General features: G+C 53.5%; 1 protein-coding gene across 2 annotated transcripts in view; it reads left to right on the top strand.

The window, feature by feature from the left end:
- The first annotated feature begins 7,787 nt into the window (after positions 1 to 7,787).
- Positions 7,788 to 21,620, top strand: part of Oxr1 (oxidation resistance 1) — a 330,122-nt gene continuing 316,289 nt past the window's right edge. For both annotated transcript variants that reach the window (XM_004642244.3, XM_004642245.3), the window contains exon 1: positions 7,788 to 7,854. The gene's annotated coding sequence lies outside the window, so the exon portion shown is untranslated. The remainder of the gene's footprint in view (positions 7,855 to 21,620) is intronic.

Here is a 21,620-nt window from a genome sequence, read left to right as displayed (position 1 = left end):
CCGGAGTTGCAACAGCGCTCTGTCGTCCGCACCGCACACGGCACCCTTCGGACTTTCCACCTTCCCCTTCCACTCGGTAACCTCTGCAGTCCTGTGCTGCAGCTGGGGCTGCACCTGGGACAGCGTAGCCCTCAGCAAAATGTGGACAGCAGAAGAGAAAACGGCAGCTGTAACCCCCAGCACGACGAGGCGGGAGGAGCCTGTGATGACACGAGGGTGGCAGAGCGCGTCCGCCAAGCGCGGTTCAGGCTGCATCCGGGCACTTGGGGCTGGCGCGCGAGCGCTCTCGCTGCCCTGCACCGGCGCGGCCACCGCCCACCCGTGGCTCGCTGCGCAGCTTTCTCTGCGGGCATGTTGAGCTTCACTGAAAGGGTTCCAACTTTTTCTGATGTCTCTCTCTTCTTAGAAGTTGTTGTGGTTTTTTTTTTTTTAATAAATCCAATTTAATTCTTAGTAAAAATTTTTCACCAACTGTTATTTTGGACAGGCATAAAACATTACATATTTCTTAGCGTTCACGGCTTCCTCTAACAAAATCTGATAGGAAATAAGAGCTCAGGGATGTTTCCTGCTGCTCACTGCGTCCTCTCATTCCTGTGGCCTCCTGTCTTATTACCTATGTGCCTCTCGATGCTGCGTGAACTGTTTGCTCGATACTAAATGATAAAAACAAACAGGAAACGCACAATGGGCTGTCACCATTGCCCTGTGCGACCGCCGTCTTCCTAGCATCTCAAAGCAAGTAATTATTCTGTCCTTTTTCATAAATGCGAGAACATTGAGACACAAGTCACTGGCAATGAGGACATTCAGAGTATTATTACCTATTCCAACCCATTCTTCTTCCAAATGATTTCACAGCAAATCTTATTTTAGAAGAACTCAAACTCTTTCTGCATTATAACACTTGCCAGTATAAATTTCATCCGTCCTGGAGGGGATGGCTGGGAAAACATCCACACCCATTAGGCCAGGCACAAGAAGACGCCTCGCCGTCGCTTCTGTAAGAACTGTGCAAGCGTGGGCCAGAAGCATGTTGGAAAATGAGGTAGGTGCGCAGAGCTTCCTCAGCCAAAGGACAAATCTGACAAGCACACCCAGGATTTAAGTCCCCTAGAAGGACATCCCAACGGAGAGCAGGGTGGCCTGGTGCAGTTCCATGAGGTCTGCCTTCCTGGAATACGGGGAGCTGAGCATCCCAGCCCTGTGCTGCAGCCTGTCCCCACTTGGCTCCCCAGTGGGAACATTCTCAAGAATGACCCTGGAGAAAAGCCAATACCACAAGCACTGAGAACCACACAGGCTACAAACCCCATGACAGGAGGACAACTAAAGACAATGAAGGAGGCGCGCACACTGGGGACAGGACTGGACTTCCCGTGAAATCCTGGTGACAGGACTGGACCTCCCATGAACTCCTTATGACAGAACTGGACCTCCTACGAACTCCTGAGAATGTTTCTTATTATGATGGGCACAGGAGCCTCTGAGCTATTTCAACTGCTGCAGTTACAAAAACAGAAAGGAAGAGATGCTACGGGCCACAAACTCACAACTGCTAATTTTGCACAGTTCCCTAAGGATTGGGTGATAGATATCACCCTTTTGAGATTTCCCATTGTCCCTTTAGGGGAGGGCCATCCGCTCCCACCCACTCAGGCTAAAACTAAGACCTCTAAGACTAAAGACTTCAAGGTGTGAGATCCCCTCCACTCTCTGGGTCTCCTGGAAATCCCCTCCTCGACCCAGAAATACTGAGGCTCTGGCTGCCTTGCAGCCTTTTGCTCCTCAAGAACAAGTAATCATCCCAGACCCTGCTGGGCTGTCCCCAAAAAGTAAAAACAAGGTAGATGTAGTCATTTCTCCCATGGGAGCCTGGGGTAGGAAAATTAAGTAACTGCAGAGATAGATGCGTACACCCCCAGTTGAATTGTCCTTCCTGCCACACACGTCTCCCCTGGTCCCTGTTTTACACCCACCGGCCACCAGGTCCCACCTGTGCGATGGCAGCATGTGGTCATCCACAGTAGAACCTGGCAGCGGTGATGCAGTCGAGGAACTCAGGACATGTGACCTTGCCCTGAGACACTGACTAAAGGGGACCTTCAGTGTCAGCAGGGCTCAGTGTTTACGGATACGATGGGAAACACTTGACAAAGCAAATTACATCCTGTTGCGTGTTGAGAGCCATCGCGAGTGTTCCATGAGGAGTGGTGTTGAGCTGCTGAGAACCCTTCCTGGCCCAGGGTGCAGCTCACTTGTGGATGAAGTGAGTCACCAGGGACAGTGGCTGCAGTCACTACCTGCCATCTTCCCAAGCACCTACAATGTGCCTTCCATCACGCCCCTAGCAATGCCACGTTGCTTTGGTCCTTGTACTACCAGGGCGGCTATGGGCTACAGGGTCTGATTTTTCATTTGACTTTATTGTTTATTTTTTCACTTTTCCCACCATGACTCCCCAGTGAGGGTAACATCACAGAGTGAGGCCTGTTTCTGGGCTATCCACCCCAACTCCCACCTCGGGGAGGGGACGCAGCACAGGAAACAGGATCTGAGACCTGCTGTGTGTGCAGACACTGGTCTATCACCCAGGTTCTCTCTGACCTGCCATGAACCATGGTGGCACCTGGCTCCACTTCCATGTGGCTGGCCCTGAAGCTGTGGACATCCTGGTAACCAACCTGGGGCCTCTGGGCAAAGACCAGAAGGAAGACAGATATCACCCGGTGCTGCGGGACTCACCTCTGAGTGGAACCAAGCTCTGGGCTGGCTCCGGGTCTGGAAAGTGATGGCTCCAGTCAGGTCTAGGCTGGCCATCACTGCAGGCGTCTGGGTGGCACAAAGTGAGCAGCGTCACCCACAGTGCAGCTTCAAAGGTCAGGGCTTTTGAGGGCCGGTGGTTTCTCTAACCTCCCCTGGGCCTGGCGCATGGACTCTCTCAGTTCTCCTGAGTCAGCATGGACAGAATATGCAGATGCCAGCCGCTCCAGGAGGCCAGAGCTGAAGATGCTGGAGTGGAGACCCACGCTGTCCCTCTGTGCTCCTCCACTGCTTGCTACAGAAGTCCCTGGCCCACCTGTGCATGGGGAGGGGGAGACCTGAGGCAGGAGGGCCTGCCATCTCCCCAAAACTGGTGTGTAATAAACCCTGGTTTCTTTTTATCCAAACAATGTGGCCTCCTTTGATTTGGGGAGTGGCGAGCAAATGAACCTGAGGTGAGAACCAAGAGCCAGCAAGAGCAGGGCCTTCGCATGACATGCAGACTTTTCGGCCCTACGGATGCTGTAATCCTCAGCCACTCCAAGGCCCCTGTAGGTCGCGCTTTCCAATCCGCTGCATCGCCGAGTCACACCCGCATGACTCTGGGGTTAAGCTGCCTCCTGGACGCTGCGCCCTAACAGCCCTCACTGCCTTAAAGCCCGGAAACTGTTGCCATCATGCTGTGTTCTGGTCACAGTGGTTTGGACTCCAGCGCTTTCAATAGGCCACTCACTGGAGTTGCCCGTGGGAGACCAACCAAGAAACTCTTCACCAGTGACCATCACGGACTCCACAAGTGTCCTCTCATGACTGCTTCTATGTCCTGAATCAGGAAAAGATTGAGGGCAGTTTCTGTAAAATAATGACATGGCACATCCGCAGTCACCTCATTCACTGTGTGCCGCTTCTGACTTTCCCCAAATTCAAAGTGACCACAAAAGGCCAACATTTGTTATTGATTCAGGGCCTGGAGGTGGCCACAACAGTGCAACTCGAGACACTCTGGAAAGAGGACTTCCAGAGGCTTCAGGAGGTGGCAGGAAAATGGGATCCATGTGTTTAAAGGGAAGAACAAAGAGTTTCTGGAGGGAATTCAAAGCAATGGGTCTCTTGCTGTAATTTTTAAAAAATGGTTAAGTTGTAATTTGGGGTCACATAATTATGACTTTAATAGTAGTATGGTGAATTTTGGAGGAAATATGGGAAGAATAACTCAAAACATTTATTTTGCCTTTTAGAATCTGGACAAGAGCGTGGTTAAGGGCCTTGGTTAGAATCTGGAGTCATATCATTTAGTATATTCATAAACAAACTGCCAGACTTCATGAAATATAAAATACCATTGGCCAAACATTAAAACAGAAAAGATTCATCCTAATTTATAAGGTTAAAATGTAGATATTTTATCTTGGAATTGCTAGAGTTCTCAGGTGCTTGGCCCTCACCTTTTCCACCTGGATTCTTCAGAAGAACAGTCCTGTCTGGTCCACACCTGCCACGTCCACCTTTGCAGCACGCGTGGCCCCTGAGAAGGGCCACCTGAAAGACTGCGGATGCTGGGCCCCACTTTGTCTGCACACCGAACCCATCCGCTCCTCATAGTCAGACTGGCATCTAATCTGGGCTGGTTGGATCTAGATTTTTCTCTGGGATTTCTAGGGGAAAATAATTTAAATGTATTTGGGATGACTTTATATTGATAGACAATGTACGAAGTCAGTTCAGAGCATTCCTGCAAGGCCTTCACTCACTCTGCCCTGGGCTTGACATCCACCATTTGTCTAAACTAAGAAACTGGCATCAGTGCATTCCTATTAATTGAAGCGCAGATTTCACCACTTTTCCCCATTAATATCTTCATTTTGTCCCAGAGTCAAATCCAGGGTCCTAAGTCCACAATGGGTTCAGTTGTTGCGTCCTTTGAACTGTGACATTCTCTTAGTTTCCCCTTTTTATGACTGTTGATTTGGAGTACTGGCTATTTTGCAGAGTGGCCCTGTTTGGATTGGTATGACATTTTCCTCCTGACTGGACTGGGAGAGAACTGTCAACATGAAGACACTCCTCTCAGGTCATGCCAGGATATGGTGAGCACCGCCTGCACCACGAGATGGAAGATGGCTGTGAGACTGAAGTAAGCGCTATGCAAAGCGAGCATCCAGGAAGAAGCAAGACAGGGAGAGACACACTGTGCTGGGTATTAGTAATTTATAAAGATTTGTACTTAATGCATTATATGTAAAGGTGTTGTGGAAGAAATGCCAACTTTCTTGACACTTGAGAATCTGAGGTCCATTAAAAATACCTGTTTATATCACCTTGGACTCCAGGAGGAGAGAGCAGGGCGCTGCGGTCGGGCCCTTGCTGCTTGCTCAGCAGTCAGGCTGTGTTTGCCTTAGATTTAGAGGCAAGAAAGAGCAGCCGGGTATTTGGGGTAATAATCACGCACATTCCTCTTCCGCGAGGACAGGGCCATGGCGCTGTCTCCATGAGGAGCATCTTGGATTCACAAATGCTGTGCATCCTTAATGTGCCCTGACTGTCACCTGGAGCAGTTCTAGCCTTAAAGCGCACAGAGGGGGTGGCAGTGACATTTTTGTCTTCGGTACGCACCGTGAGTTGATCTGTTAGGACATTTATCTGCGGTCATAAAATGAAAGAGTATTTGGAGCAAAGGTGATTGTGAATAATTTTCACTTAATTCTTTGTTCAATTTTTTTTTAACAATGGAGAAACAGCTGTGCAGTGGATGAGCTTTTAATACATCTTTAAGGAAGCTGTCTTTATTTCTTTTGTTAATTTATGAATTTAATGAATAAATGGTGTATGAATAAATGGTTTCCCATTTCCAATGTAGCTGTGCTTTTCTGGCAAAAAGTTTGGTCTGAAAGCAGTGTGACAGAGAAGGCACAGTGTGCTGCTCTGTGCCTTGTCCAAAGCAAGGTACCTCTGGAAGGCAGCGAAGAGTGCTCAGGAGCCAGGGCCAACACCTGCTAGGGTTGGAGGGATGAAAAGGAAAATGTGTTAAAGTGCCAGTCCTCCAAGAACCTATGGCTCATTGGGGAAGTAAAGCCAGCACAGACTAAGAGATTATGATAAGAGACAGTCAAAAGGAAAGGAAAAAAACCTAGGGGGAAAGGAGGAGGAGTAACCAATGAGTGGTGTGGAGGAAGCTCAGGGAGAAGGTTCCAGAAGCCCATGTGAGGGCAGTCCAGCAGGAAGCAGGTTAGGGGACAAATTCCAGATTTAATGCTATTAATGTAATGAAAATGTATCTAAGTGGATGGACCTTGGGCCTGCATGCACTTAGCTATAAACAAATAGTACACGGGTTAATACGGGAATTCTGCAGGACTTATGAACTGGAGAAAAGGAAAACTAGCCAGTTATTTACATAAGTTAGTGGTGGCCCAGGAGGAAGACTGTAAAAACTATGCTTCCCCGACCCGTGCAGGCTGGAGGCCACGAGAGAAGCCCAGGTTCTCTGAGCAACTGCTTTACTAATGGTCAAGTAGGAGACAAAACAGATGGGCTTTTGTGCTAGGGAAAACACCCTTTTCCTGGAGAGACTGAGGTCCGCTCTAATGAATGCCCCACCTTGGAAGTAGGCATGCCCTGACAGAAAGATGACCAGCCTGGGAGAGGCCGTGGTCACCTGCTGACAGGCAAATCGGGCGGCAGCACCCAGCGCGTGACAATCATTGCAAAGCACCTCTGAGCTTTTGCTCATCTGTGAGTGGCTCAGATCCACTGCAGGAGGCAGTGTTCTTTCCTACCCCGGGGAGCGGGCAGGGCAGGGATGAGGCAGGCTGCTGTTGTTCTACCTGGCCAGATCCCTGTCCCTCCTTCTGCTGTGGGTACTGTGGGAACCCCCTGCTCTGGGCAGAGAGGAAGGACAGCTCCTGTGTGGGCGGGGGTGGGGGGTCTCGACCTCCCAGATGTGCCCGGTCCTCCGGAGGGGCCGCGGTGACAGAGCACTGGGCCGGCGAGACCATGACCTTCTGATGTCTTTAAGTGCAAAGCAGGCTTCCATGTCTGGTTCTTCTGAGCACGCGGACGGTCGGGGCATGTTCTCTATCTGCCCAAGTTGCAGCTGACTTTTGTCCCCTGTCACTCCGAATCTGGAATACAGGGTCGTTCGGAGCAGAGCACTTAGGACTAAAACCTGATCTACAGAATCACTGGGCCGCTTGCAAAACTGCTCCTCGGGAGATGTCCGGGAGAGGTCCCAGACGCAGGAGAAGCCATCGGGGTGCTGCGCTCGCATACCCTCTTCTCTCCAACCACGTGGGAAGTGGCTGTGGCTGCTCCCGTGGATTCCCACTACGCTCAGCCTGCAGAACCCGGAGAGCTACGAGGCGGAGGTGGCCGGATATGCGAACCAGGACTGGAGGAGGTCGGCGCGGGGACGTGGCTGGGGGCCTTGGGGCCTGGGGGGAAAGGACTGAGGACGCGCCAGACCACCTGACTACCTCAGCCGCCACCGCGCGAACACAGTGAACACAGCATGAGCCCCAAGTCCAGCGGGCCGCAGGCGGAGGTGAGGCGGGTGGGCCGGGCCGGGCAGAAGGGCTCATGGCAGAAGGCCCGGCTCAACCTTCCTGGGTGCTGCCCAGCCTGGCCGGCGAGCAAGACGCGGGGGCACCGCTCAGGCAGGGTCGGGGTCGCTCCTGCGGCCTGGCCGCCGAAGCAGGCGGGTCTCCGGTTGGCCGGGGCGCCCTCTCCTGGCCGCACTGCGCCGGGCAGCACCGGGACGGGCAGCCGTCTCAAGGTCACGGTGGCGACAGCAGCTTGCGGGCCTGCGGGCACGGCGCCGGGCTGGGCGCGCTGGGTTGGAGTCCTGGGCTCGGCCTCCTCCGCGGAGACCCTGAGTTCTCCCCAGCCAGGTGCGCCAGCCACGCTCAGGACCCCAGGGTGAGAAGGCGGGGTCTCGTGCGGGGGCGGGTCCCGGGAGAGGGGCGGGGTTTCGGGGCGGGGCGTCCTCTTCCGGCGCCGGCTCCTTGCGCGTCCCCGCTCGGCGTGGTGGCAGCGGCCGCGCAGCCGGAGACGCGGACGGGAACGCGCAAGCCGCACCGCGTTGCGCGGGCCTCGGTGAGTGCGGGCAGGGGATCGGGGTACTTGGTACCCGAGGTGGTCGGCGCTCGGGGTCGGTGCTGGTGATTTGCCCGGTACCTGACCAGAGTCGGTACTGAGAGGCTCGGCACCGGAAGACCCAGTACCGGGGAACTCGGGCCGGGGCCTCGCTTCGTACTGGGGACTCAATACTGGGGGTGCTCAGCACCAGGGATGCTCGGTACCAAGAAGGTCCGGGCTTGGGGACTTGCACCACAGGGGACTTGGTATTCGGAGACGCGGTACTGGAGGGCTTGGGCCCCTGGCGGACTGGGCACCGAGGTCAGTGAGGGGCTGGGGGACAGGGAAGGGATGCCTGCGGGCCGGGTCTGGGCCGGGGTCTCCAGGGCTGAGCGCTGCTTCTTCGCCCTGGGCAGATCGGCGGCCGTGGGTCCCGAGGGCAGGTATGGGAAGAGTCGGCGAGTCCCCGCTGCGCCCCACGTCCCCTGACCCCTTGGCCTCCGCCCCCCACACCTCACATCGTCCCCTCTGGGCGTCCTGGAGCCAGTATGGGGACATAGGGCAGTGTCCAGGTCCGGCCCGCTGGTTCCCTCAGTCTCCTCAGGTGAGGCGCCGAGTTGGAGGCAGGAGCAGGTCTAGATATCGTCCACCAGTGGGGACCTCAGCACCCAGAGTAAAGAGAGGGGCCAGGAGGAGGGAGGGGGTGCCACCTTGCTGACTCAGGTCATGGTGCCCTGTCCCCACAGCCACTCTCTGAGACAGGCTTCACCAGGTGTGCGGTAGGAAGGTGGTGCTGGACCTGTGCTCTCCGGGTCTGCACATAGCCAGAGCTCAGCTGGCCCTGGGAACTGGTATGGTGACATCAGCCACTTGGTGTCCAGCCGCAGGGACTTAGGTGGAGAGAAACTGGAACTTCAGAAGTGTCAGGGACCTTGCAGGGGGATAGGGCCTTCTGGAGGCTGTAGGGCCTCTGGCTGTGACTGCAGCCAGCCCGGGGTCTAGTGAGCTGCTGGAACAGACCCTTTGGCGCATGCCCTTTGCTCTTGACATCTGTAAGGTGGAAAAATTTGAATTAAGAGGCATTTGCTCCCATTATCTGTCCTTGCTACTTTGATTTTTCATTAATTCTTCCAGAATGTCCAAAGTTAAAGCACATGTTCATTTAGCCCTGCTGCTGAGGTGGCAGGTGCACTTGCATGCTGTGGTGCTGCCTGCAGGTCGGCACCAGGCAGGGTGCTAATTGGGGCAGAGGACACATGGAGATGTCAGGAGGGGAGGTACAGGCTCTGCTCCTGCGGAGCCCAGAGCACTGGGAGGCAGGCAGCCCTGCTCACCGCACGCACATGGGAAACGCCAGGAGCTGTGCTGAGGAGCAGAGAGTGTGGAGCTTGGCTGTCTCCTGCTCCCGGCAGCCGACTGCGTGAACTCTGCTAGAGGGCTGGGCCCCCAAGTTCAGGACAGTGCAGGGAGTGCTCGGTGGGCCCACCCCTGTCTGAGGTAGAGGCACGGAGGAGCAGCGAGCAGAGCGAAAGACAGGATGTCAGCTGCAGCAGAGGAAGTGATTTCCTTTTTACTTCCTCGCAGGCTGGGATAGATTTTTAGCTGTAGGATGAGAACAGAAGTCCTTAGCTGGGTCTAAATACATAAAAACAGAAGTCCTTAGTTGGAGATACTTTGGGGCGTCACAGCTTTGGGGGAGGGTCAGTGCTGGCATCTCTGGGGCTAGGCCAAGGTGGCACTGTCCACACTGCTTAGTGACCTGGATGGCCCCGGGCCCGCAGCCGTGCTAGGAGCCAGGGCCTGCGCTGACCTGGGCAGCCGGGTGCAGACTGCAGTGCTGCCCCTTCACGGCACTTGGAATAATCCTGCCACATCCGTTCTGCAAATCAGGAGGCCTTAGGATGGAGAGTCCTTTGCAAAATAGCCTCACGGTTGCCTGGTTCAGGGAGATTAGAGAGGTTTTCTTCAGGAGAACTTCTTCTCAACTTTTAAACAAACCCTGAAATATACCGGAGTTTCTAAAAGACTTGGGCACACGTGAACTGAGCAGGCGTTTCGGGTGAGAACAGGCTAAAACAGCTCTTCAGCGCTGTTTCACCAAATGTTTTTAAATAGAAAATCTCAATATGTAAAATTAATTTAGTTAAAATGACAGCTAATTCATTCTTCTTTTGGTGAAGGAGTGAGAGATTAAATAAGTCAGAGAAACTTTTTTGTCAGATGCCTGTATTCTGAAATGCAACCTTAGAAACAGCACAGAAAGGTAAGAATCCCATATAATATTGATGCATTTAGTTTCCATATTAAATCAATAGCATGGCATTCTTGAGAAAGGAGACGCTTTTGAGCCTCTGACACAGTGCTTTGTCTACAAAGAAGACAATGGCTTCTGCTCCTAAATGTAATCGGACCTGAGACTGCCCCAGTACCGCCTGCTGGAGCTCAGAGCACCACCAGCGAAAAGCTTGCTCAGGGCCACCCCCAAAGTCCGAGGTGGTAAAGGGATCTGAGTCAGGCTCTTTGCTCTGTTCCCTCCATGGCTCGTTGCTTGGCTGGCTTCAGAGCTTATGCTGAAAGGATCCTCATTAGGGCTGCTTGCTTCCTGTCTTGTAACCTTGCCTGCACTTGTGGCCATTAAGGTCCCCAGGGCCCCTGCAGAGCAGATGCGCACCCTGCCCGGACTCTGGAGCACCGCTGCCTCCCCTCTGCTGTGTGTGCAAACACAAACAGCTCTTTCTGGAGCCAAAGTTGGTCTCCCAGGGAGAGGCAGCAGGCGAGCCTGTGTTCCCAGCAGAGGCCACTTGGCTTTCCCTTCCTGTCTTAGTTGGGTTGCTTCCCTCAGCTCCATGTCATCTTGCTGTCAGACAGGCCACCCTTCTTTGCCAAGGGCATGGTTCACGAGCCCAGGAGATGGCTTCAGTGTGTTGGAGAGAACATACCGTGAAAACTCAAGGAATGGGACAGGAACTGGTGATAGCCGTGCCGGAAAGGCTATCTGTGCTTGTGCAGATTCAGCGTGTCTGTTCTGGGCACCACACTCTTGCGAGTGCATTGCACCCAGTTTGCAAAGCGAAGGATCATAGGTTTTGTATGTGTCTCAAGGTCCATTTGTGACAAGGAACACAGATGGATATTTAGTGAATTGGGAGCAGATGTGCGGATGTGTCCTGACCCTTCCAGAATCTTCAGAATGGGATTAGGGAAATGCAGAAGAGTCGCTCCGGGAAGCAGTTGATGGATTTCTAGGTAGGCGAGACAGGGAGGGTTCAGAAATTTGAGGGGCAAGGGGTCCGGCTATGTCTGCCCCTTCCTTCCTTAGGGAGCGGTTCTCAGTTTTCTTTGACATGTGGCAGCAGAGGTGGTTTCTGCCCGCACATACCTGCTGGCTGGCTGTGTGCCTCATCACCTCCAAGAGCCTCAGGGCAGCAGGGTGGTGATGCCAACCGCTAGTGGCTGGGGTGGAGCAGGATTTAAGATCTGTTCTGTCACACTTTTGGATCCTGACAGGAGAACTGAGCAATTCTGTTGCTTTGTTTTAGGTGCTAAATGTTATAATTCACGCCTAGAATGTTCCCCCAGTGTCTCTTTTCCAGAGTCAGGCTTTTTGAAGGTGATGGAATGGTGGGGCTGCTTGCGTTCATCAGTGAGGAGTCCATTGATGAGTCCGTGGGGAAGCATGCTGTTCAGAGTGGGGCCTCGGGGAGCTGGTCCTTGGACTGTAACCTGGACGGGGCATTCTTGTCCCAGACTCCTCTCTCCCTTTGCCCTTGGATGCCCTGACATGGGCAGCTTTCCTCCATGGGCCCTGGTGCTGTGCTTTTCTTACCTTGGAGCGAGCCAGCAACAGACTGAGCCCACCGAAGCTGGGAGCCAAAGGAGACCCTTCTGTAAGTTCAGACCCAGGTCTCATCTCCAGATAGGAAGGTCACTGACACACTCGCTAATACCCGCACTTCGAATTTTCAGAGTATATTAAGAGTACACTTATTGGGTGTCTTAGTTACTTTTCTCAAAACAGAGACAAAATACTCAACACTCAAAGGCAGGGGAGGAAAGGTTTATTTCTGCTCACAGTTTGTAGAGGTGTCACTCCATAGTTGGCTGACTCCAACACAGAGAGGCTTCATAGAGGAGAAGACAGTTCATGGCAGGCAGAAGGCGGGAGGCAGCAAGGGGGCAAGCGGCAGACTGCAACGCCAGCCGCCCTCGTCCTGTCTCCTGTTCTATCCAGACTCCCCACCCTTGGGTGGGTGACACTCATACGCGGAGTGGGGCACCTTTAACCCAGCATGACATCCTTAATCCCAGCACCATACCCTCAAGACCCAGCGGCCTCTGGAAAGCTCTACCTATGGCTGCAGGTGGCTTTGGGACACATGGAGCTGCATAAAAGCTATAATAAGCATGGGCCATCAGAGGAGTGAAGGGCAAGGTTGCTCCTTGTGCCTGTGTGCAAACGTGGTGCCTTCTTTCGTGCCAGCACTTGTCCCAGTTGGGAGGACTGGTAGCATGAGAGATGAGCTTTACAAACCTGGGTTGTCCTGGCTGAATTCAGGAAGAAGTACCTCAACCAACATACACATTATCAAGCTTTTGGACTTTGTGCTGTAGCAAAGGTAAAGAGTTTCTGTTTCTGCATTTGATTTTTCTTTTTCCTTGTTAAACACTGCCAGTGCCTGCTAAGGTAATGCGGCTCTCTGTGGAAGACTGTATTTCTCTTTATAAGCGCTTTTTCCACGTAGCGGGTAACAGGTCTGGAGCCTCCCCCAGGTTCCAGCCTGCCTTATCGGGTGTCTCTCTTCTTTCTGGAATATGCTTGGATAACATGGTTTGGATTTGAATCCTGAAAGAGACCCGGCAGGGCCTGTGCCAGCTGTGTGAGCCAGTGTCCTCCGTCCTCTTGCTGGCCTCACTGCGAGCAGCCTGATTCATCGGAGGACGTGCATCTTGCTCGACTTCGGCTGACCTCTGCCCTCCAGAATGCAAAGCCTTATTTCAGATTTGCATAGGATTGCTGTAGGCAGCTTGGAAACCAGTATCCATGGGAAAGCCTCCCCCTGAGCCAGAGTACTAAGGGGTCATCAGCTAGGACTCAGCTCAGGCTGGGGTGGCCAGGGCTCGGCGGTGAGCTCTGCCCCCCTCCCTTCTGTAGGCGGTAAACTCAGGCCACCTCCTTTCTGTTTGGAGATTTAGATGAGGGATGGACTTCCCAGAGCTGCCACCTCTTCATCTGTAAGGTAGGGATCATCTCTTCTCTGCAGAGGTGTGATAGGACCGGAGAAAGTATTCTGAAAGCAGAGGCCCCGTGTGACGGTGGTGGTGCTGCTGGTCCTGTGTGTATCTACTGCTACGTTCTGAATGGGCCCCTCCGCTGAAGGGTCAGGGGTGCCGTCAGAAGGGCGATCAGTGGGCAGATGAGGGGGAAGAATCCCAGGATCTCCCATAGCTCGGAGGAGACTCGGTGGCAGCCTGAAGTCCTCGTGGAGAGGAGGCTGGGACTCAGGTCACAGGGGACACACTGCACCACCTCCACTGAGCCTCTGCCCCGCCCCACCCGGTCCGTCATAAGTTACACTTTTCTTATCACATTGGTGTCTGTTAGCTTATTAAAAATGCACACTCAGCCCCAGAACTTCGCTGCACACTTGTGGGCCAGGTCTTCTCCATGCTAGACAGGCCATCAGTTGGTCTCTAACCAAAGCTGTGTAGAGGTTCAGGCCAGGTGTCCCCAAATGATCAAAATGGTCAGGCACATTTATCTTTCTTTGTAAGTGGGATTGACATCAGTAGGGCTTTCCATAAAGGCATCTTTTCTAAAGTATCGCTATAGTGTCATTTAATTAGAATATATTTTTGATAATCAGAAAATTTAGGATTGGCACTTGCTGATGGTTCTGATACTTGGCTAATTTCTTTTAGAAATCAGTTCTGTGCTCTTACTGTGATGTCTAACAGAGTTTCAGATTAAATAAAAATGTAAAAACCTGTGGTTAGGCATAGTCCGCCTGCTGCCAAATGTGAATATTTTCCTGCCTGCAGTTTATAGTGAGCAACATATCATCAGCAGGAGTGATGAAAGCTTTGAAGCTGGAACCCAGAATGGTGGAGACCTTGAAAGAGCACTTCCCTTACCCGCTACTAGGTAAATCTGGCTTCCAGTCTCCCTCTCCAGGCCCATATGCTAAGCTTCGGCCAAAGACTACCTTTTATGAGTCTTTCCTGTCAAACGTGGGTGTTACGAGATTGGTGGACGCTGCAGCGGGCCCCTGGCAGCCCTTATCTGCACGGCTGATTCTCCGACTACACTCCTGAATGGGTTCTTCATGCTTGGGTCGGCCCAGATTCGGGAGTCAGAGTGCGGCGTCCAGCGGCTTGAGGCCCACAACTGGCTTCAGGACGTGAGCGACCTACGTCCTGTGGCTCCTGCCTTGGGACCAGGCCTGATGATTCCCTACCCCACTTCCCGAGGCTGCTCTTCTCACACTTGGCAGGCCCCCCCGTTGGGGTCTGGGGCAGCTGCTGGAGCTCAGCCTCAGATCTGCCTGGGGCTTCTGTCCCGACACCTCTGCAGAGCCCCTGGCCAGCCCTGACATGTCACTAGCTCTGTTCTGGTGAAGAGCCCTCACTTCCCATCCCGCAGCGGCTCAGAGTTGGGGTGCCCCTGCAGGGAGGTGCGTTTTCCCATAGATGGGAGGGGACGCTGTCTGGAGAAAGAAGATTCTGTAAGCTCCAGCTAACTAATGCGGAGCCACATAGCGCTGCGTGGCTGTCCCTTCTCGACCCTGTTGGATGACATTTTCGTACCCTGTGGGTCGTGGTTAAAACCTAGAGACTTCTTCCTGCCCCATTAATGAATGTATCTGTCTAGTGATGGATCCGGATTGTCAAGATGGAATGAAATGAAAGCAAATGCATACTCTTTCTTCAGTAAAAGCGTTAAATCCGCAGGGCAGAAAGAGTTTATATTTTACCACAAGTAATTTGTTAAGGCGAAAAGTTAGTACATTTTCTTGCATGAGATACTCAGCCGTAGGATTACTGCTTGCTGAAAAAGAAGCAGAAAGCTGTCATTATGTAAGTTATTATCTAATGCCCAGTGATTTATCCTCGGATCCTGGGCCTTCGCTGGCAGCAGGCCCAGCCTCTGTGCACCACATGGCCGAGAAATTGGGGCTCCTCAGAGGCACGCAGCCAGCGGCACTAGGGTCTATCGGCTGGGGCAGCCTGCAGAACACCCCAGAAGGCTTGCTTGTTCAGTCTTTGTATGTTTTTAAAGTCAGCTTGTTCTCTGGGGAGCTGCTGTAATAAGGCTTCTCAAAGATAGTTATTTTCCAGAATCAAATGTGCCTCGTGTTTTGAGTTAACACATTAACGGCCTTGGGATCTGCCTCCCTTCTATCTTTAACTCTTTGCGTAGATGCACCGTGCCAGGGTGTCCCAGCGCACACCCCGCAGTCCGCAGGGGGACGTTGGCAGCCATGACAGACGCGTTGACATAAACATATTTTCTTCTGTTTTCGTTTCATCCAAGTGGCTTGGTAACATAAATAAATGCAAGCGCCTTTCTGTCTTTTCAAATGTTTCCAATTAAGAAAATAGAACCACGATATCTTTGCATTTTTAAAGTTAGCATGGAGGGGCAGGGGCAGTTGGTTTCCTGGGGAGGCTGCACTCGGGGGCAGAAGACGGGACCACAAGTGCAGGGGAAACTGTGGCCGCGACCTGAAGACTGATTGCGCATCTCGCATTCTGAAGAGGGCCGAGAGCGAAGTGCAAGCTTGACGGAACTCAGGTGTCGCTGCAGGGAGCGCTATGCCTGTCCACTGGTCGCAGTCCCGGGGCAGCGTGAGCGGAGAGCGGGAGGCCAGGTGCACGAAGGGGTCTAGTGTTAGGAACTCGAAACAGAAAAGCTGCAGCCAAGGAATTACAGACCCAGTCTAGCCTGATGGGATGTTCAGTCAATTTTTTAAAAAAAGCTATAAAGAGATCATTTTAACAAAGCTTTGTAGGCACAGCTGTTGATTCTCCAGACTAAGAGCTGTGGGTCTCCTGAGCAGACATGCGTTGTGCTTGATCATTAAATATGGTGGAGAAAGTTTGCTTTGGCTTTGCAGCTCTTGCTTATTCTTGCTGCCCTTAACGTGACTGCGAATAGAAAGGATTTGAGGCCAGATGTGGCAATACGCACACCTGCAGTCCTAGCACGCGGAGGCTGAGGCAGGAGGACTGCACATTCAAGTCCAGCCTGGGAAACTTGGTAATTCAATGAACCCTGTCTCCAAGAAAATAACTAACTACATAAATAAATAAATAGATGAGGGGTGTCAGTTAGTGCAGAGCCCTGAGTTCACACCTAGTACTGCCAAAACTGTGAATGTATGAATGAGTAAGTGAGTGGAGGAACGGTTAGGTGTTCCAAGCACAGTGAAGAGCAAGGCCCTCTGGCAGCCTCCTCCTGGCCAGAGCGCACAGTGTTGCAGAAGCACCCGGGGTCAGGAGGTAGCTGCGCGCATTCAGGTGGGCATGGGCGGAGGCTCCTGGGCGCTGGCTGAGGGCTGGATTGAGCAGAAGGTAAGCACCCCGACGGTGGAGCTCACGTCTCAGTGCTGTCATTTATAGTTCCCCAGCTAAATTAGATAGAAACCAGCTCTAGTTAATGTAAGCAAGTTGTGAAGAGGAAGTGGTGATGGAGGAGAGCGAGGCTGCAGGGGGAATGACGTGAGGGTGCTGGAGACTGGGCCCCGCTGGGGTGGACCATCTCTGCCTATCCCCACACTGCCCTGTCCTCAGGACGCAGGGTTCAGATGGTGCCAGGGCCTGGAGATGAGGCGGGATGGCAAGAGATTGGGGCAGAAAGTGGCAGCATGGGGTGGTAGTGTCAGGGCATAGTCTGCAATCCGCCATCATGCTGGCTGGCCGGGACACCAGCCACCATCCACCACCAGAGCATCGTGCTGGGTGGCATCCAGACAGGAAGAAGCAGCCCCGCGTCACCTGTGTGTCACAGGAAGACAGCGGCACCATATTGATTATCTAAGACAGTGCGGCAGGGTGCCTCAGGCCGCAGCCATCTGTCCTTTCATTGCCCTCGTGGTGAGGGCTGCCCTGGGCACGTGCCTGGCCATGGCCCTCCCAGCCTTCCTCTCACTGCCGGTCCTCACCCAGCAGTGTCCTGCCTACAGGTGCACAGGCAGTCCTGCTGGGCTCGTGCAGCTTCCGCTGGGATTTTGGTGAAATTCCTGGAGCTTCTGGCTGCTGGGTCAGGGCCAAGCTAGAGCCCTTGCCTCAGGGCTGAGTTGCAGCTTTGCAAGACATGGGATGCAAAGGTGGGTCTCAGAATGTTTGTGCTACAGTGTTGGGTCCCCGTCATTACTGCTGCTTAAGTGCAGTTAAGATGGTAAATGCTCTCATATGTATTTCTCACAAGAAAAAAAAAAGACTCAAAAAGGGAACAAGAAGAAACTAGACAGATGTTTCAGATCTCACAAGCCAAGTGCAGGCTTCTGGGGTTCCTTAGTGCCAGGCCTGCTGGCTCAGTGCTAAGCAGGAGCCTGCAGGGCAGGGCAGGGCACTGACCAGGACTCCTGGCTCGACAAGGCAAGGGTAGAGGACGCTCTTCCCTTGGCAGCAGGCCGAGATCCCACCTGCAGCCCCAGATAGCTTGCTGCTGTGCAGACGCCCTTTGCCACCAGGAGGGCAGGGCCAGGGCCCAGAGGCTGTGGCACACTCAGGGCGTGCGTGGTCCCCTGGGCAAGGAGGAGGAACCAAGCAGGCAGGCAGTGGCCGGGTGGATCATGGTCATGTGCAGCGGGGTCCCAGATGGAGGTGATCCTGATGTCTGGCAGCCAGGGGATGGGAGAACAGTCCCTAGACGGTGATCCAGAGGGACAGAGGTCGGTGGCCGATCCCACCTCTGTGCCCATCGCTGGGCACCTGTGGAACTTCCCAAGACTGAAGAGGCCATTCTGGAGGCTGAGCTGAGGGAGAGCTGGAAGCCATCCGCCTGCTGTGACTTCCTCAGCAAGGGATTTATGTCACAAACAGAACCGCTACCCACATATAAGCTGCTCTGTTGTTAAAACGTAAAGGTTTCCATAAATACACACGTGACTTCACTCGGAACTACTCTCAAGTCGATTCTCCTTCTTCAAAGTTGAAGACTGTCACAGCTCGCGCAGTACCCTGCTAAAGTGGGGGTGCTGGTTCCTGTCAGCTGCTGTGGGTAGAATTCAGCCAATACCAGAGCTCAAACAGAAAAGATAACTGGTTCTTTTTTTTTTTTTTTTTAAGTGTATTTGGTTGCTGCAGGGTCTCACTATGTAGCTCGCACTCAGTGATCCTCCTGCTTTCAGCCTCCCCGGTGCTGGGATTACAGGCATGCACCACCACGCCTGGACTCCGTGGCCAGCTCAGCCGCCATGGGGGCGGGGCTGGTGCTGCATGTGGTGCTGGGGATCGAACCACGATCCCTGTGCCTGCTTAAGCAGGCCCTCGAGTCCACTGAGCTGTCTCGCCGGCCCCCAGATGACTGGTTCTTCCTCACTAACCTCTAGCTGCAATTTAGCCATTTCGTTATTTTGAACATGAGTCAAAATCACAGCGACATTAGCTCTGCCCGCGACTTTAGCACCAGCAGAAGTCATGGAAAATAACTTATCCCGTGGCAGTTACTTGCAGTTATTTGGAAGAAATTATGCTCCTCACAGCCTTGAAAATGTGGATGAGATTAGAGCTCTTCATCAGGTGGCAGTAAAGAGACGCGTAGGCCGGGTGAGATCCAGCCTTTTACACGTGGCCCTGGCTTGCCTTGGACGCCTCTGGTCCTCGGAAGTGGTCCTAGGCCCTGATGGACCCCAGGTCCTGCGCTCCTGTGGCCCATGCTGGGAACTCCCGTTCGGAGCAGAGAGCACGACCTGCGGGCTGCTGTTGTGCCTCCTGTGCCACCCCAGGGACACAGGGACAGAGCAGAGTGCACGCGCTCAGGATGCCAGCTCAGCACCAGCAGGCCCCCGTGACCCCTGTGGCCTTGTCATCCCTCCCCCATGGCCGCGGGTCTCTGGGCACTTACTGGGACAGGTGGCTGTGACATGGATCTGGCCGGCAGGTCAGGCTCAGGTGTGAGGAAGGACAGCCAGCCAGCCAGGAGGAGAAGTCTTCCTCTTACAGTTGGCTTGGTGCCCAGCCGGCTGGGTCTGATTTAAACAGTCACCTGTCCCCTGGCAAGCTCTGCATCCTCCTAGTGCTTTTTGTTTGGACTTCGCTTGTTCTGGGGAATGCCAGAGCCCTCGTTGGGGCCAGCTGGGGCCTGCGGGGACCCAGGGGCCCAAGAGGGGACACTGTTTCCCGTGAGCACGTCCGAGCACACACCCATCCCAGGGCACACTTCCTGTGCTCTGAGGAGGGCGCAGTGCCATCGGGGCTCCCGACGGGAGCTTGGGGACAGCATCTGCTTCTGTTCAGCTTCTGCTACTGACCTCTTTAGGGCCAGGGGAAACACCACAAGGATCTAGGAATTTCCTGAAGGGACTAAAATGCTCTTGCCGTGAGTTCCAGGAATGCAGATCATGCTGAAATCTGCCAAAGCAAAATATATCCTGGCAAAAGCATATTTACATATTTACGGGAAGGAAGAAGCTGTTGTAGGTAGCCTGGGACTTCTGCATTTTTCCCATTTTGGGGAGGGGGTACCCTATGACCAGCCACCTACTGCCGGGAATTCAGCACTCTCCTGCCAGGATCTGGGTCTGAGCAGCCATAGGCAGTCTTGGAAAAGGGGTGCCGTCAGGCGGTGCTGTCTGATGGATGCGGGAGCAGGGAGTGGCCAGCCCAGCAGGAGGGCAAGGGCTGAGATCCCTGGGGCCTGGGGCTGTGGGGAGGAGCATAGGACGGAGGTGGATGGGGAGCCAGGGAAGGCCTTCTGGGGCTTCCGCGAAGCTGAGGGCTTTGGTCCTGGTCACAGGGATGGCATGATCGATGGGCTTCCCTTTACTGGCATAGAGGCGTTTATTCTCCCACAGAAGGGATGGCATTACGAACCCAGTAGGATGCCAGCCACTGGAAGAACAAGGGCTTCTGTTTAAGCATGGTGGCCTGACCCATGGACCATAGTGCACTTGACATAGTGCTCCTTCTCTGGGGAGCGCCGTGGACCCCGGGAATCCTGGCCACCTGCCCTAGCCCCTGCCTTGGAGGATGTCTGTGTGACATTTCCATCAGGAAAGGCTGTTAGCAGGAGCGCTGGTCTTGAAAGGGAAGGCGTCAGACACAGGCAGGTGGCTGATTGCCGTAGTTTACCTGTTTAGTTTGACTTTCTTATGAGAAAAGCTAGAGGTAATATTTCTGTAACTGAATTGAAGTAACTTGAAAAGAAAGCCCTTTCAGAAATGGCAATCTCAGGTATGTGCAAATTTCGGCATTACCCTTGGGGTTCGCACATCTGGGCCCTAAATGCTGTCGCATCCCCATTCCAGTCCTCTGGGTTCAACATCCTCGCAACCTCGTGAGTGAAAATGTAAATACGGTTTTTATTTCATGTATTATTTTGAAATGGCAGTTTTCTGTCAATCCAGTAATCAAGTAATTTTATCTCATTTTTAGTATTAGGTACCAGGAAGTACTAACTAATTGCCAACTTATTATATAATTTTCATGGAGGGTCAGTCTTTTCATTTTGTTTTGTTTTCGTCTTTTGAGGCAGGGTGTGGGTATGTATCCCAGGTTGGCCTCAAACTTGCAGTCTTCCCGCCTCAGCCTCCCGAGTGCTGACTACAGGCGTGCGCCCCCACCTGGCTCATCAGCCTGTATTGGTGGGGTGCTGGGGCGCTGGACCTTAGCGAGTGTCTGAGCTTTTGACACTGCCTGCGGCAGTCCCGCAGGCCCGGAGCTGCGAGAGGCCTGGGTCTTCTCACACACAGGAGAGATTCGGAGTTGCTGTGTGTTCCAGAATCAAGCATAATGGGGCTGGCTGCCTCCCAGTCCCACCTGGCCACGTGAAATCCATGGGTGCGTTTCTTTGTTATGTGTTTGCTTTCAACATGCGATGTCCCGTTATTCAACAAATAAGATATCACAGCCTCAGTAATGGTCTCTAACGTGAATAAGCAGTAAAATAATAAAAAGTAAATTATCTTGTCCATCTCCTATTCCTAGGAACTCAGCAAAGAGCCACTCGTGTTCTCATTTGGACATCGAAGAGCTAGAGAGCACGAGTCGGCCGTGCTGGTTGAGGGATTCTGCCACAGCTTGCTGCTGTGCGTACCTCAGAGTCGGCTCCTTGCGGCCAGTGCCTCTGAGGAGAAGCCGAGACGACGGTTAGACACGAGAGCAGCGCGGGGTCTTGGGAGCCCTGAGCAGAGGGGAGCAGAACCAGTGCCCGGGGAGCTGCACTGCCCACACGGGTGCGTCCCCGATCCCGGTGCCAAGGGCCAGGGACGGTGCTAGCCCACCGGTGCACTCGCTGTGCATCCCCTGGCTGAAGCGCCATTCGTGAATGAGCAGCACAGATACATAAAATGTGCAAACTAGGGTTGTTCTGAGAGGAGTCTGGCAGCATCTGCAGTGTCCTCAGGAGGTGTGTGTCTCGCTCCGTTGCGGTCCTGTGGCTAGCCACGCATGCTAAGAGGGGTTAAAGATAAGCCCTTTAGCTAAAAGTAGGACACGAGGACATGTTCGCTAAGCTGAGGAAGATGAGCTGTTCCAGAGAACAGCAGCAGGACGGCTCTCCCCAGGCGTCGCTGACCGTCCACATGGGTCGTGGGGCCTCCTGGGGGTGAGGCCTGGGCGCC

The sequence above is a fragment of the Octodon degus genome, unplaced genomic scaffold (genome assembly GCF_000260255.1).
Source record: "Octodon degus isolate 3935 unplaced genomic scaffold, OctDeg1.0 scaffold00148, whole genome shotgun sequence".
Lineage (NCBI taxonomy): Eukaryota > Metazoa > Chordata > Mammalia > Rodentia > Octodontidae > Octodon > Octodon degus.
Note: the sequence above shows the minus strand (reverse complement) of the source record. Positions and strands in the feature narration are given on the sequence as shown.